The sequence below is a fragment of the Oryx dammah genome, unplaced genomic scaffold (genome assembly GCF_014754425.2).
Source record: "Oryx dammah isolate SB20612 unplaced genomic scaffold, SCBI_Odam_1.1 HiC_scaffold_4, whole genome shotgun sequence".
Classification (NCBI taxonomy): Eukaryota; Metazoa; Chordata; class Mammalia; order Artiodactyla; family Bovidae; genus Oryx; species Oryx dammah.
This window is the reverse complement of record NW_024070188.1, coordinates 1,174,386-1,191,227: the sequence shown is the minus strand read 5'-3', so window position 1 is coordinate 1,191,227 and position 16,842 is coordinate 1,174,386.

Here is a 16,842-nt window from a genome sequence, read left to right as displayed (position 1 = left end):
AGGAAAGGAGGAATTTATTGACTTGATGATAGAAGTTATTGTATTTGGGGAGCCTCTGTTAAAATTGTCATTATTAAAACAAGGGTTTCCCTTGTGGCTCAGCTGGTAAAGTATCCTCCTGCAATGCGGGAGACCTGGGTTTGATCTCTGGTTTGGGAAGATGCCCTGGAGAAGGAAAAGACTACCCACTCCAGTATCCTGGCCTGGAGAAGTCCATGGACTGTGTAGTCCATGGGGTGGCAATGAGTCAGACACAACTGAGCAACTTTCAATAAAATAGAAATATATAAATTAAAAATAATGAAGTTTTATTGATGTTAGACTAAAGGAGAGTATGAAAGAATAAATTAGACATGTATTCATATAAATTCAGCTTCTTGACATACATTAAACATACTTGTTGAACTTTGTCAAAAGTCACAGAGTAACTGATGTTTTTCTTCTTCTAACATTAATTCCAATCAAAATATAGTCATTTTGAGGGCTTCCCTGGTGACTCGGACAGTAAAGAATCTGCCTGCAGTGTGGGAGACACAAGTTTGATCCTGGGGTTGGGAAGATTCCCTGGAGAAGGAAATGGTGACTTGCCTAGAGAAATGTATTCTTGCTTAGAGAATTCCACAGACAGAGGAGCCTGGCATGCTACAGTCCAAATAATCGGACACGACTAAATGACTAACACTTTTAATTTCATAGCCATTTTGTGTAAGCAATTGAAGGAGTTTAACAGCAAGTCAGCACAGCTATATGATGGAATTTTAGAAAAGACAGAATATTAGCTTTCTGCATAAGAAAGTTTTTTAATAAGTCTACATAACAAGTGAAAATAGAGAAGGAAAATGTTCTAAGACACACTGGTGAGCAAACACTAACGTTTCTGACAAGACTAGTTTGGTTAGCAGCCATTAGCCACATATTATGCTGACCTTATACTTCTCTAGATATATGTGGCAACTACTCACACTATATATGAATTTAAAATTAAAATGCAAGAATTTCTAAGGCCATAATTTTTAGAAATATTACAGATAAAAATAAAAGGTTTCTTACCAAGCTATTCAGTAATAAGAGCCTGAAAGAATGAGAGTACTGAGGAGAAACTACTCGATAATAGGTGAAGAAATCTAGAGTTTGGCAGAACTTTGCCATGGACCAGCAAATACATACCAGTAGAGTGACATTATAGCATCATTTGTGTGCTTGGTGCTACAAATTTATTTCCTTCCTGGAAACTGACACTGCTTCATATGCCAGTCTTAACATGGTTGACATTTTTAAAGCTACAAACCATGGGACTAAGACTAAATAACCAACAAAGCTGAGTCCCAGGTTTGAAAAATTGTAGGAAGGCAAGTTTATGGTCAGTCAGTTCAGTCACTCAGTTGTGTCCAGCTCTTTGCGACACCATAGATTGCAGCACACAAGGCTTCCCTGCCCATCACCAACTCCTGGAGCTTGCTCAAACTTATGTCCATCGAGTCAGTGATGCCATCCAACCATCTCATCCTCCATCAGCCCCTTCTCCTCTCCCCTTCAATCTTTCCCAGCATCAGGGTCTTTTCCAATGAGTCAATTCTTCACATCAGGTGGCCAAAGTATTGGAGTTTCAGCTTCAGCATCAGCCCTTCCAATGAATAATCAGGACTGATTTCCTTTAGGATTGACTGATTTGATCTCCTTGCAGTCCAAGGGACTCTCGAGACTCTTCTCCAACACCACAGTTCAAAAGCATCAATTCTTCTGCACTCAGCTTTCTTTATGGACCAACTCTCACATCTGTACATGATTATTGGAAAAACCATAGCTTTGACTAGACAGAACTTTGTCAGCAAAGTAATGTCTCTGCTTTTTAATATGCTGTCTAGCTAGGTTGGTCATAGCTTTTCTTTCAAGGAGTAAGCATCTTTTAATTTCATGGGTGCAGTCACCATCTGCAGTAATTTTGGAGCCCCCAAATATAGTCTGTCACTGTTTCCATTGTTTCCCCATCTGTTTACCATGAAGTGACGAGACTGGATGCCATGATCTTAGTTTTCTGAATGAGTTTTAAGCCAATTTTTTTGCTCATCTCTTTCACTTTCATCAAGAGGCTCTTTAGTTCTTCCTCACTTTCTGCCATAAGGGTGGTGTCATCTGCATATCTGAGGTTATTGATATTTCTCCTGGCAGTCTTGATTCCAGCTTGTGATTCATCCAGTCTGGCATTTCACATGATGTATTCTGCATATAAGTTAAATAAGCATGGTAACAATGTACAGCCTTGATGTACTCCTTCCTGATTTGGAACCAGTCTGTTGTTCCATGTCCAGTTCTAACTTTTTGGTAAGTTCTCAAAATTAAAAGTTGTAAAAATTTTAAGAGATTGGTATTTTCAGGAAAAAATGGGATTTGTACAGTGGGGAAGGGATGTACAGTGGGATATTATGCAATCACTGAAAGCATCCTCTTAAGGAACACATAACGATGAGAAAAGACTCATGATACAAGGTAAAATAATTAAAAAATAAAAATATATAACTATAAATTTTATATGATCCCAATTTTAATATATTGGTGAACATGTGTTATTCTTTCTGACTACTCAGTATCGTTCCAACATCTGGAGAATTTTCTACCTTTTATGTCCTGGTGGGAAGGAAGAGTGTCATCCAATTTCCAGGAGCCAATACTGTTTTTCACACACTCCTTCCCAGTTAAGCCACAGACATGTAAATCGGCTTGTGCAACTGTCACAGACTTTGACTGAAGAGCTACTGACCCAAGAGATTAGAGACAGAATATTCTACCTGGCACAGTAGGAAGAGTTCCTCCAGAACAAGTAGTCCCAGGTTTGAGCCATTTGCCCTGGCTGCTAAGTAAATCTGACTCTCCTGGACTCCCAACTCTCTACGTGCTTAGTTGCTCAGTCATGTCCGACTCTGTGACCCCATGGACTGCAGCCCACCAGGCTTCTCTGGCCATGGAATTCTTCAGCCAAAAATTCTGGAGTGGGTTGTCATGCCCTTCTCCAGGGGATCTTCCCAACCCAGGGATTAAACCCAGGTGTTTCACACTGCAGGCAGTTTCTTTACCGTCTGAGCCACCAGGGAAGGCCAAGAATACTGGAGTGGGTAGCCTATCCATTCTCCAGGGGATCTTCCCAACCCAGGTATTGAATCAGGGTCTCCTACATTGCAGGCAGATTCTTTATTAGTTGAGCTACCGGAGAAGCCCAACAACTCTCTAAGCAACTCAGTATTTACTCAATGAATTCCTCTACTGCTTAATTAAGCCAGTATCAACTTCTATTGCTTATGATTAACAACTCTTAGAGTAATACCAAAAATTTAACTTATCTGAAAGGTTAATGAGCTCATTTTACTTTCTTCTTTCTATCTGGTTATTACTCACAGAAGTGTGGCCTTCCCTGGTGGCTCAGATAGTAAAGAATCTGCATGCAATGCAGAAGACTTGGATTCAATCCCTGGGTTGGAAGATCCCCTTGAGGAAGACATGGCAATCCAATCCAGTATTCTTGCCTGCAGAATTCCCATGGGCAGAGGAGCCTGGTTGGCTACAGTCATAGAGTCACAAAGAGTCAGACACAACTGAGCAACTAAGCACACTTAAGTATACATCATTTTATAATCAGAGAAATATAATAGTTTCTACATGAGATCTTTATTTGGTGTATAACGTAATAAAGTATGGTTTATAGAGCCAGTGGTATAGTGGGGCTGGTTGGTACAAGGCCATAGGGGTTCACAGTTTCCAGCTCTACACTAAACGATGTCATTAATAGCTTGTGATCAGCCATGGGATTATTTACATAAAAGGGATTGGCATGGCTTTCATTTCCCTTCAGAGCTGATTTTTCAAAATTCAGGCCTTTCTTTTTTTTTTTTTTTTTCCCCCTGAAGAGCCAGTTGTTACACATTTGCAGGCACACAGTTGTATGCTGCCTTAGCAAAATACATTAAACTCTAAATTCTATTATTAAATTCCTTAAAACTTATTAAGTGCTTTTCTTTGCCAGAAATTGTTACTGTTGTGGCCTAGTTGCTCTCACCATTAGGAAGTAGGGAAATGCTAAGGATGTTTTAACTATGTATTATTGCTTCTGATTAAAATAAAATTATTTCTTATGCACAAAGAATGGTCCATAAAGCAACAGTATCAGGATCACCTTAATACTTCCTAGAAATGCAGAGTCTGAGGTCCTATCCTAGAACAACTGAATCTAAATCATCTCTTTAGCAAGATCCCCAAGTGGTTCATAGTCACACTAAAGTTTGAGAAAATAACAAACAATTGTGGACTTTTTCTTACATGTGCAGAAGTCTGGAAAATATGACAATATTTTTTCCACCTTTATTGTGATATAATTGATACATAACATTGTTAATGTTTAAGGTGTACAATATAATGACCTGATAAATGTGTGTATTAGGAAAAGTCTCCCCCAATAGATTTACTTAATCCATGTTTATTTTTTTAGTATACCTAATCACTTAGCAACTTTCGAGTATACAATAGAGTATTGTTAACTAAAGTCATCAAGTTATTTATTAGATCCTCAGAACTTACTCTTATAACTAGGAGTTTGTATTTTTGGACCAATTATCTCCCTACCCACCATCCTTCAGCCCCAAGCAACCACCATTCTCCTCTTTGTTTCTATGAGTTCAGCTTTTTGAGATTCCACATATAATTGTGTTATTTCGCTTAGCATAATGCCTTTAGGATCTATTCATGTATCACAGGTCACAAATTTTCCTTAATTTTATGGCTGAATAATATTTACATGTATCTTTTATCTGTTCATTCATTGATGGACACAGGCTGTTCCCATATTTTGGTTGAGACCCGAGTTCAAACCCAGGGTGGGTAAGATCCCCTGGAGAAGGAAATCGTAACCCACTCCAGTATTCTTGCCTGGGAAATTGCGTGGACAGAGGAGCCGGGCAGGCTTCAGTTCATGGGGTCACAAATAGTTAGAAAGGACTTTGTTATTTGTTAAAGTTGACAGACTTTAACATTTTCACTTTCACTTTCATATTTTGGTGACTGTGAATAATACTACAATAAACATGGGTGTGCAGGTATTTTTCAAAAGTGATTTCATAATTTTCAGATGTATACCAAGAAGTTGTATGGTTGGTTTGAATCATAATTTATTTTTAATTTTTGAGGAATCGACCTATTTTATTTGGGAGAGAGTGAAGGACAGGGAAGCATGGTGTGCTGCAGAGTAGGACATGACTTAGCAACTGAATAACAACAACCTACTATTTTCTTTAGTGGCTGAACTAATTTACATTCCCACAAGCATTCTCTTGCTCCACATCAACACTTGTTATCTGTTTTAATAACCATTTCAGCAAGTATGAAGTGATATCCCACTGTAATTTTTAATTGCATTTCTCTAATGAATAGTTAGAGAAGATATTAAGCAGAAGCAGATGTTAAGAAGAGGCGACAAGAACACACAGAAGAACTGTACAAAAAGATCTTCACAACCAAGATAATCATGATGATGTGATCACTCACCTAGAGCCAGACATCCTGGAATGTGAAGTCAAGTGGACCTTAGAAACCAACACTACGAACAAAGCTAGTGGAGGTGATGGCATTCCAGTTGAGCTCTTTCAAATCCTGAAGGATGATGCTGTGAAAGTGCTGCACTCAATAAGCTAGCAAATTTGGAAAACTCAGCAGTGGCCACAGGACTGGAAAAGGTCAGTTTTCATTCCAATCCCAAAGAAAGGCAATGCCAAAGAATGCTCAAACTACCACACAATTGCACTCATCTCACATGCTAGTAAAGTAATGCTCAAAATTCTCCAAGCCAGACTTCAGCAATACGTGAACCGTGAACTTCCAGATGTTCAAGCTGGTTTTAGAAAAGGCAGAGGAACCAGAGATCAAATTGCCAACATCTGCTGGATCATGGAAAAAGCAAGAGAGTTCCAGAAAAACATCTATTTCTGCTTTCTTGACTATGCCAAAGCCTTTGACTGTGTGGATCACAATAAACTGTGGAAAATTCTGAGAGAGATGTGAATATCAGGCCACCTGACCTGCCTCTTGAGAAATCTTTATGCAGGTCAGGAAGCAACAGTTAGAACTGGACATGGAACAACAGACTGGTTCCAAATAGGAAAAGGAGTACGTCAAGGCTGTATATTGTCACCCTGCTTATTTAACTTATATGCAGAGTACATCATGAGAAATGCTAGGCTGGAAGAAGAACAACCTGGAATCAAGATTGCCGGGAGAATACCAATAACCTCAGATATGCAGATGACACCAACCTTATGGCAGAAAGTGAAGAAGAACTAAAAAGCCTCCTGATGAAAGTGAAAGAGGAGAAGGAAAAAGTTGGCTTAAAGCTCAACATTCAGAAAACTAAGATCATGGCATCTGGTCCCATCACTTCATAGGAAATAGCTGGGAAACAGTGGAAACAGTGTCAGACTTTATTTTGGGGGGCTCCGAAATCACTGCAGATGGTGACTGCAGCCATGAAATTAAAAGATGATTACTCCTTGGAAGAAAAGTTATGACCAACCTAGATAGCATATTCAAAAGCAGAGACATTACTTTGCCAACAAAGGTCTGTCTAGTCAAGGCTATGGTTTTTCCAGTGGTCATAAATGGATATGAGAGTTGGACTGTGAAGAAAGCTGAGCACCAAAGAATTGATGCTTTTGAACTGTGGTGTTGGAGAAGACTCTTGAGAGTCCCTTGGACTGCAAGGAGATCCAACCGGTCCATTCTGAAGAAGATCAGCCCTGGGATTTCTTTGGAAGGAATGATGCTAAGGCTGAAACTCCAGTACTTTGGCCACCTCATGCGAAGAGTTGACTTATTGGAAAAGACTCTGATGCTGGGAGGGATTGGGGACAGGAGGAGAAGGGGATGACAGAGGATGAGATGGCTGGATGGCATCACAGACTCAATGGATGTGAGTCTGAGTGAACTCCGGGAGTTGGTGATGGACAGGGATGCCTGGAATGCTGCAGTTCATGGGGTCACAAGGAGTCGGATACGACTGAGTGACTGAACTGAACTGAATTGAATGAATAATTATTTTTAAACTTTTATTTAATTATTAATCAATTTTAAACTGCACTTGTCCTTTGTTGCTTTGCATGTGTTTTCTCTAGTTGCAGCAAGCGGGGGTTACGATGGTGTGATCACTCACCTAGACCCAGACACCCTGGAATACAAAGTCAGTGGGGCTTAGGAAACATCACTACAAACAAGCTAGTGAAGGTGATGAAATTCCAATTGAGCTATTTCAAATCCTGAAAGATGATGTTGTGAAAGTGCTGCACTCACTATGCCAGCAAATCTGGAAAACTCAGCAGTGGCTACAGGACTGGAAAAGGTCAGTTTTCATTCCAATCCCAAAGAAAGGCAATGCCAAAGAATGTTTAAACTATCACAAATGGCACTCCTCTCACACACTAGCAAATTAATTATCAGAATTCTCCAAGCCAGATTTCAACAGTACGTAAACCATGAACTTCCAGATGTTCAAGCTGGATTTCTAAAAGGCAGAGGAACCAGACATCAGATTGCCAGCATCTGTTGGATCACCGAAATAGCAAGAGAGTTCCAGAAAAACATCTATTTCTGCTTTATTGACTACACCAAAGCCTTTGACTGTGTGGATCACAACAAACTGTGGAAAATTCTCCAAGAGATGGGACTACCAGACCACCTTATCTGCCTCTTGAGTAATCTGTATGCAGGTCAAGAAGCAACAGTTAGAACTGGACATGGAACAACAGACTGGTTCCAAATCGGGAAAGGAGTACATCAAGGCTGTCTATTGTCAGCCTGCTTATTTAACTTATATGCAGAGTACAACATGTGAATTGCTGGGCTGGATGAAGCACAAGCTGGAATCAAGGTTGCCAGGAGAAATATCAATAACTTCAGATACTCAGATGACACCACCCTTATGGAAGAAAGTGAAGAAAAACTAAAGAGTCTCTTGGTGAAAGTGAAAGAGGAGAGTTAAAAGCTGGCTCAAAACTGAACATTCAGACAACTAAGATCATGGCATCTGGTCCCATCACTTCATGGCAAATAGATGGGGAAACAATGGAAACATTGGCAGACTTTATTTTGGGGGGCTCCAAAAATCACTTCAGATGGTGACTGCAGCCATGAAATTAAAAGACACTTGCTCCTTGGAAGAAAAGCTATGGCCAATCTAGACAGCATATTAAAAAGCAGAGACATTACTTTACCAACAAAGGTCCATCTAGTCAAACCTGTGGTTTTTCCAGTAGTCATGTATATATGTGAGAGGTGGACCATAAAGAAAGCTGAGTACTGAAGAATTAATGCTTTTGAACTATGGTGTTGGAGAAGACTCTTGAGAGTCCCTTGGGCTGCAAGGAAGTCCAACCAGTGCATCCTAAAGGAGATCGGTCCTGAGTGTTCATTGGAAGGACTGATGCTGAAGCTGAAACTCCAATACTTTGGCCACCTGATGTGAAGAACTGACTCATTGGAAAAGACCCTGATGCTGGGAAAGATTGAGGGCAGGAGGAGAAGGGGACGACAGGATGAGATGGTTTGATGGCATTACTGACACAATGGACATGAGTTTGAGCAAGTTCCAGGAGTTGTTGATGGACAGGGAAGCCTGGAGTGCTACAGTCCATGGGGCCACAAAGAGTCAGACCCAACTGAGCAACTGAACTGAAAGTAACTGAGGCAAATTGAAAGACCTGGGGCCGCTTTCTTCTCTTCCCTGTCCTCATCTCCTTTTCCACTTCTGGTGCACCCACCACTTCCTTTCTCCATAGGCATCTTTTTCTCCAAGCCTCTCCATACAACCTTCTCCCCCAAACTCACTAAAATCTACTCATTTAAAGTCAGGAGTATCCTAATGCTTCTAAATCCACTGAAGACCCTAATGCTAAACCCCTAATTTTCAATATCTCCAAAATAAAGCTGTCCTTAAAGATATTCCTAAGTAGCTGAGGATCCCCATATTTTGCCAAGGAATTTAATATAGTCATTGATATTTACTTACCAGGTTTCTCAGATTTATATTAACTAGTTCAAATGCTCACTGGCCAAATTCTATAATGATTGAAAACAACTGATTGGGATAATCCTAGAAAATCCTGAAAACTCTCTTGCACTGTATAGCTGATTCGGTTTATTGTATAGAAGAAACTAACACAACATTGTAAAGCAACTATACTCCAATAAAAATCAATTAAAAAAATAGAACTGTAAATGAGATCAATATCCTGCCTTGTTACATGACTGGGCTCAGCAATCACTAAGTGACTTCACCAGCCATCCCCAGGGCTTTCCCAAAACCTATCCATTGGCATAAAAGTCAAGCTAATACTCAGTGACTATGTGAGAAGTGAGAAACACAGTGAGCCCATAAATGATTATTATACCTGCTCCAAATTGTTTTAAAGGCAAAATCTGACCTTCCTATTAATGTCGCACTCATTCAGGTAGCCTTCAGTTGTTTGTTCAGTAATGGGCAGAACTGGGATCATTCTAGATAAAAGGATGAATATGGAATAGGAAACCACGTCCACGCTAGCTTTAATTTAGCAAATCAGCTCACTTGCACCTTTTGCTGTTCAGTCACTAAGTCATATCCAACTCTTTGTGACCCCATGGACTGCAGCACGACAGGCCTCCCTGTCCCTTAACATCTCCTGGAGTTTTCCCAAGTTCATGTCCATGGTGATGCCATCCAACCATCTCCTCTTCTACCACCCTCTTCTCTTTGCCTTCAATCTTTCCCAGCATCAGTGTCTTTTATAATGAGTCGGCTGTCCACATCAGGTGGCCAAAGTATTGGAGCATTAGTCCTTCCAATGAAAAAACAAGCTCTCCCCAACCCCTGTCATTGTCATTACTGTGAAAAGCCAGGATATCGGAAGACAGATTATTATAAATTTAAGCACTTCAGGTATCCTCTGCCCTCTGACTAGCCTTTCTGATGCCTTCCTAACTCCTAATTACTTCCTAACATCCTAACTTCCTAACTCCTAATTGGGCTTCCCTGGTGGCTCAGATGGTAAAGCGTCTGCCTGCAATGCAGGAGACCTGGGTCCCATTCTTGGTTCGGGAAGATACCCTGGAGAAGGAAATGGCAATCCACTCCAGCACTCTTGCCTGGAAAATCCCATGGATGGAGGAGCCTGATAGACTACAGTCCATGGGGTCGCAAAGAGTCGGACATGACTGGGTGACTTCACTTTCAAGGAACAACAGAAAATTTTCCTATCCTTCCTCTTAACCAGTTTGGGGAAACAACTTTCCAGATTGGGAATGAATCTCCTTCTGTCCTTATCAACACCATAGCTACATTCTCTGTGCTCAACCCCATTGTTATTAGACAGCTCCTGCCTTGAAGTACTAAAATTGTACAAATTGTGGAAGTTCTCTAATAAGTCACAACAACTTTCTACCTATAAACCTATTCCCTTTTGTTTATGTTCTCTAAGAGATATTCATCCTTTTCTTAGTTTCTCCACCCTTATTTATTTTTAAATTCAAGGAACATCGTGCTGGAATTTCTTTCACCTGAAAGAAAAAAAATCTAGAACTTGATAGCAGCAACACAAATAACCAAGCAGGTGAATTAAATGACCCCTCAACATATTTTAGTTGCCCTTTCTCTGACCACACTAGAATTAATTTTAAGGATACCAACCATTCATCCTTATTGGAGCAGCTGCAAGACATCAAACGCGTAATAGATAAGGCATTGCATCAGTTTATCCCCTTCACTGCTACTGCTGCTGCTGCTAAGTCACTTCAGTCGTGTCAGACTCTGTGCGACCCCATAGACAGCAGCCCACGAGGCTCCCCCATCCCTGGAATTCTCCAGGCAAGAACACTGGAGTGGGTTGCCATTTCCTTCTCCAATGCATGAAAGTGAAAAGTGAAAGTGAAGTCACTCAGTTGTGTCCAACCCTCAGTGACCCCATGGACTGCAGCCTACCAGGCTCCTCCGCCCATGGGATTTTCCAGGCAAGAGTACTGGAGTGGGGTGCCATTGCCTTCTCCAATAACCCACACTAGTCCCTGCAATACTTTCGTTTTGTCTGTGAGAAAACCCAATGACTATAAATGGAAATTTCTATAGAATCTCTGGGCCATAAACAATATTTTTAATCACCTGTTAAAACATTTAACCTTACAGTATACTAATGCATATATATGGAATTTAGAAAGATGGCAATGATAACCCTGTATGCGAGACAGCAAAAGAGACACAGATATATAGAACAGTCTTTTGGACTCTATGGGAGAGGGAGAGGGTGGGATGATTTGGGAGAATGGCATTGAAACATGTATAATATATATGAAACGATGCATGAAACGAGTCCAGGTTCGATGTATGATACTGGATGCTTGGGGCTGGTGCACTGAGACGACCCAGAAGGACGGTACGGGGAGGGAGGAGGGAGGAGGGTTCAGGATGGTGAACATCAGTAAACCTGTGGCGGACTCATGTTGATGTATGGCAAAACCAATACAATATTGTAAAGAAATTAACCTCTAATTAAAATAAATAAATTTATATTAAAAAATAAAAATAAATAAAAATTTTTAAAGAAAACTTCAGTTTTCTCAAACTCAAGTTTGATATTTGGGGCACCTGACCTTAGAACAAGGGCTTCATTTAGATCCAAATAAGCCTCACAATCTACTGAACTTACTAAAAATTCAAGAACCAGAATAACTTAGCCTTTAAAGTCCTAAGGAAAAGTTTGATACATATTCCTGCCTTTGAATATCTCAATGATTAACTTCCCTTTCTCCTCTGTATTTGGAAAGTAAGGAAAGCCTTTGGGGTACTCATCCAAAAACATGGAGACCACCATCAAACCAGAGTGTAATATACCCAACAGCTAGACTCTGTGGTATGAGGATATTCCTCTTCCCTCAGAGTCATTTCAGTCACCACTTTTTTAGTCAATCACTGAAGAGTTAGTCGAAGGATCCCTTTTGACCATCTTTGTACCTCCTGTAGAACAGCCCTCCTGAATTATCATCACTCAATATCCTTCAGCCAATCATCTCACCTCCTGTGAAGTCAAGTCCTCTTACTAACAGCTCCTCATACAGTTTTCTCATTGTAACACTGAGACACTTCATCCCTCCACTGTGGATACTTTCCGTCATGAATCCCTTGACAGGTCACCTCCCGACCGTCTTCCACCCTCCTGCCCCACCCCCCGTTATCCTTTACAGGAAATTCATTTGGATAATGCCAACTTTTCGTGGTTTAGCAATGGCTCTGATTTAAAAGGTGAAAACGGTAAATATTTTGGGTATGCTATTGCAACTCCTTTTGAAGTTATTGAAGCAGCACCTTCGCACTTGGCTAACTTGGCCCAACGGGTTGAATTGCTGAGGGCTGTATGTTGGCCAAGGGCAAAAACGCAAATATCTATACTGATGATAGGTATGTCTTTGGAACAGCTGATGACTTTGAGATGTTATGGAAGCAGTAAGTTTCTTCACATCAGCAGGACAAAATTGAAAGGGCCCTTTTGTCCAAGAATTATTAGATGCCATATTCTTGCCTGGTGACTTGGCCATTATCAAGATTCCTGAGCCTCCAAACTGGAGTTCCTGGAGGATAAAGGAACCACCTTACTGATATTCCTGCAAAGAACGCTGCTTTCAAATGAACCAACAACGAAATTTCATCACGGTCCTAAATAGTAGTCCCCCAAATGAAATATGGAAAAATTGATTAGTGATACCCAAGAATCAGCCCCGGAAAAGGGGAAGCAGTATTGGAAATCTAATAAATCTTGGTTCAATAAAAAGAACTCTGGTTTAGCCAAATAATCTAGTCCTGCCAGACTCTAAAATTCTCATTATTCTCATTATTAATTCTCATTATTCTCATTATTAATTCTCATTATTAATTACCATACACACATAATAACTTTAGATTACCCAACAAACCAATCCTTTTAGCAAGAGAATTTTATTCAGCTTCCTCATCATGGATATAAATATCTTATTTGTATCTTTCTCACCGTACTGAAGCCTTCGTTTGTACATAATCTACTGTTACTTCTTTTTAAAATTAATTTATTTATTTTAATTAGAGGCTAATTACTTTACAATATTGTAGTGGTTTTTGCCATACATTGACATGAATCAGCCATGGGTGTACATGTGTTCCCCATCCTGAAACCCCCTTCCACCTCCCTCCCTATCTCATCCCTCAGGGTCATCCCAGTGCACAAGCCCTGAGCACCCTGTCTCATGCATCAAACCTGGACTGGCGATCTGTTTCACATATGATAATATACATGTTTCCATGCTATTCTCTCAAATCATCCCACCCTTGCCTTCTCTCACAGAGTGCAAAAGACTATTCTTTGCATCTGTGTCTCTTTTGCTATCTTGCATATAAGGTCATCACTACCATCTTTCTAAATTCCATATATATGCATTAGTATACTGTATTGGTATTTTTCTTTCTGACTTATTTCACTCTGTATAATAGGCTCCAGTTTCATCCACCTCATTAGAACTGATTCATATGCATTCTTTTTAATGGCTGAGTAATATTCCACTGTGTATATGTACCACAGCTTTCTTATCCATTCATCTGCCGATGGACATCTAGGTTGCTTCCATGCTCTGGCTATCATAAATGGTGCTGCAGTGAGCACTGGGGTACACGTGTCTCTTTCCATTCTGGTTTCCTCAGTGTGTATGCCCAGCAGTGGGATTGCTGGGTCATATGGCAGTTCTATTTCCAGTTTCTATTGTTACCTCTGGGGCCAAAATCCTTGTAGAAAGGATCATCCTTTCTTGGGGAACTACCTTCAGATTTTGTAATGGCCAGGGAACTCATTTCACCAGTCAAATGCTTCACCAGATATGTGCTATTTGGCAAGTTTTACAACACTTTTACTATGTTCCCCACCCTTAATCTTCAGGGCTAATCAAAAACACTAATGGTATCATTGACTCAATTGGAAAAATTTGTAGAGACTCTTCAAATACCCTGGCCAAAAACACTGCCAGTTCTTCCCAATCTCTGGTCTGCCCCTTTTGGAATCCATAAACTCTTACCCTTTGACTCACGATTAAGAAAAGTAGGATATGCTTCAATATTGCTAAAGTCTAATTGTTCCTGTTGAGAATAACCAAGCTTGATTAACTACAGCATACTCCATGGAGATTATGAATTTAAACACCACACTTTGCAACCTGGAGATTTTGTCTATTGGAAAAAACACCTCTAGAAAGACTTCAATACCATGGGAAAGGCCTCTATTATTAATCAACCTCTGTGCCACAAAACTCCAAGTATTAGACTCTTGAATCCATCTAAATAAAAGCACCAAACCCAAGCGTAACTTGTATACCAACTGATGACCTAAAAAATAAATAATTCTAGGAATTGAAGCAGAAGCTCACTGGAGGAGACAGCTATTCCAAGATGACCAAACCAGGCATGTATACCCTTTTCTCAACATTGCTTCTTACTTTAGTTCCTCACCTCTCTTTCTTGGCTCAATCAATTGCAAAATGTATAAGCCTTTCTGACCACTGGATCTGTCAGCAGAAACTGATTTAATGATGTCAGAAATAATCTTGTTCTTGCTGCTGCTGCTAAGTCACTTCATTCATGTCTGACTCTGTGCGACCCCATAGACGGCAGCCCACCAGGCTCCCGCGTCCCTGGGATTCTCCAGGCAAGAACACTGGAGTGGGTTGCCATTTCCTTCTCCAATGCATGAAAGTGAAAAGTGAAAGTGAAGTCGCTCAGTCGTGTCCGACTCTTCGTGACCCCATGGACTTCAGCCTACCAGGCTCCTCCGCCCATGGGATTTTCCAGGCAAGAGTACTGGAGTGGGGTGCCATTGACTCCTCCAATCTTGCTCTTACCTGTAACCAATTACTCCCTTGTCTGTTAATTATACTCAAAAGCCTATGGGTATTACCTATCAAGAAAAGCTGGCATGGCCAGATATCAAAACTTTTTCCAATCATTACCATATGAGGTCAACTAAAGCTCTGTTTTCCAACTGTCACCTGACATGCCATAGTCCTCTTCAGGTGATTGCTCTCAGGTTTGAGCTCCTGGTTTGGCTACTGTACAAACAGGGGTCATTATTATGCTCCTCATCTGAATATTTAAGTGTTATATCTATTGCCTGTCAAACCTTTGTAGAAATGACATACTCAATAGGGTGATACAAGATCAGAACTTTGAGGTGATCTCCAATACTTATGACCTTGATAGAATACAGGCCATGGACATAAAATGCTTGCAAGTTCTCCCTCTTACCCTCCTTGTTACTCAAATGTGGCATTAAATTTCCAATCTGTACTTTCCTTCTAACTTGGGACATAATATCCAGGAAAGGTCCTTCCTGGTCAGTCAGTTCCGTCGCTCAGTCTTGTCTGACTCTTTGCAACCCTATGGACTGCAACACGCCAGCCTTCCCTGTCTATCACCAACTTCTGGAGTTTCCTCAAACTCATGTCCATTGAGTTAGTGATGCCATCCAACCATCTCATCCTCCGCCATCCCCTTCTCCTCCTGCCTTCAATCTTTCCCAGCATCAGAGTCTTTTCCAGTGAGTCAGTTCTTTGCATCGGGTGGCCAAAATATTGGAGTTTCAGCTTCAGCATCAGTCCTTCCAATGAATATTCAGTACTGATTTCCTTTAGGATGGACTTTTTGGGTCTCCTTGCAGTCTAAGGAGCTCTCAAGAGTCTTCTCCAATACTACAATTGAAAAGCATCAATTCTTTGGTGCTCAGCTTTCTTTATGGTCCAAGCCTCACATCCATATGTGATTACTGGAAAAACCATAGCTTTGACTAGATGGACCTTTGTTGGAAAAATGTCTCTGCTTTATACTACCCTGCCTATGTTTGTCATAGCTTTTATTCCAAGCAGCAAGTGTCCTTCCTGGTGCCAAGAGACAAAACATAATTCCACTAAAAATGGGTACCCTAACTTATTTAGTTGATGCTTTCAGGAAAAGATCTTGATCAAAAGGGGAAAATGTAAAAGTTAATAAAATAAACCTCATTTAAAATGGAGTCAAGAAGCCCTGAAGCAGGCAGCCCTCATACATGTTATCTCACCACAGCTTACAGACCCTATCAGGGAAAAAGGATTTTCTTCTAACCCAGCAACAAGCTGCCCACCACCTGCAGTCAATTAAGAGCTACCACAGTCCTCCCGAAATCTTCTCCTCTGTAAAAAGTGAGCCCCTCTCTGTTCTCCAGACTTGCCTATGGTTTGCTTAGCTTGCTTGAACTGAATTGAAATTCCTCTATTATTCCTGAATAAATTCAATTTGTTGGTAAAATAACGGCCTCTCTTTTTTGAAGGTAAATAATACTTTTCTACAAAGCAATACTTTTCTCTAGGCCCAGATTATGTACTGGAGAATCCTACCAAAGTCCTAGGAGGAAATAATACCAACTCAACAAATAATACTAATTCAACACAAACTCTTTGAGGAAGCTGAAGAGAAGGAAACACTTCCACCAAAATCAGATGAAAGCATTACAAGAAAAATAAAAATACTCCTCATGAAAGAAAATGTAAAACTTCTTAAATTTTTATGAAATCCAATCCAGAAATAAATTACATAATACATCATGACAAATTGAGTTTTGTCCTAGAAATGCAATGATTGTTAAACACGTGAAAAGAATTGATTATATATCAATAGATATGGAAAATGCATCTGACAAAATCCAACATTTTTTTATGTGAGTGAAAAAGAAACTCTCAGCAAGCTAGCAATAAAAAAGAACCCCTACATAATAAAAAGCAGATCTACAGCTGATGTCACAC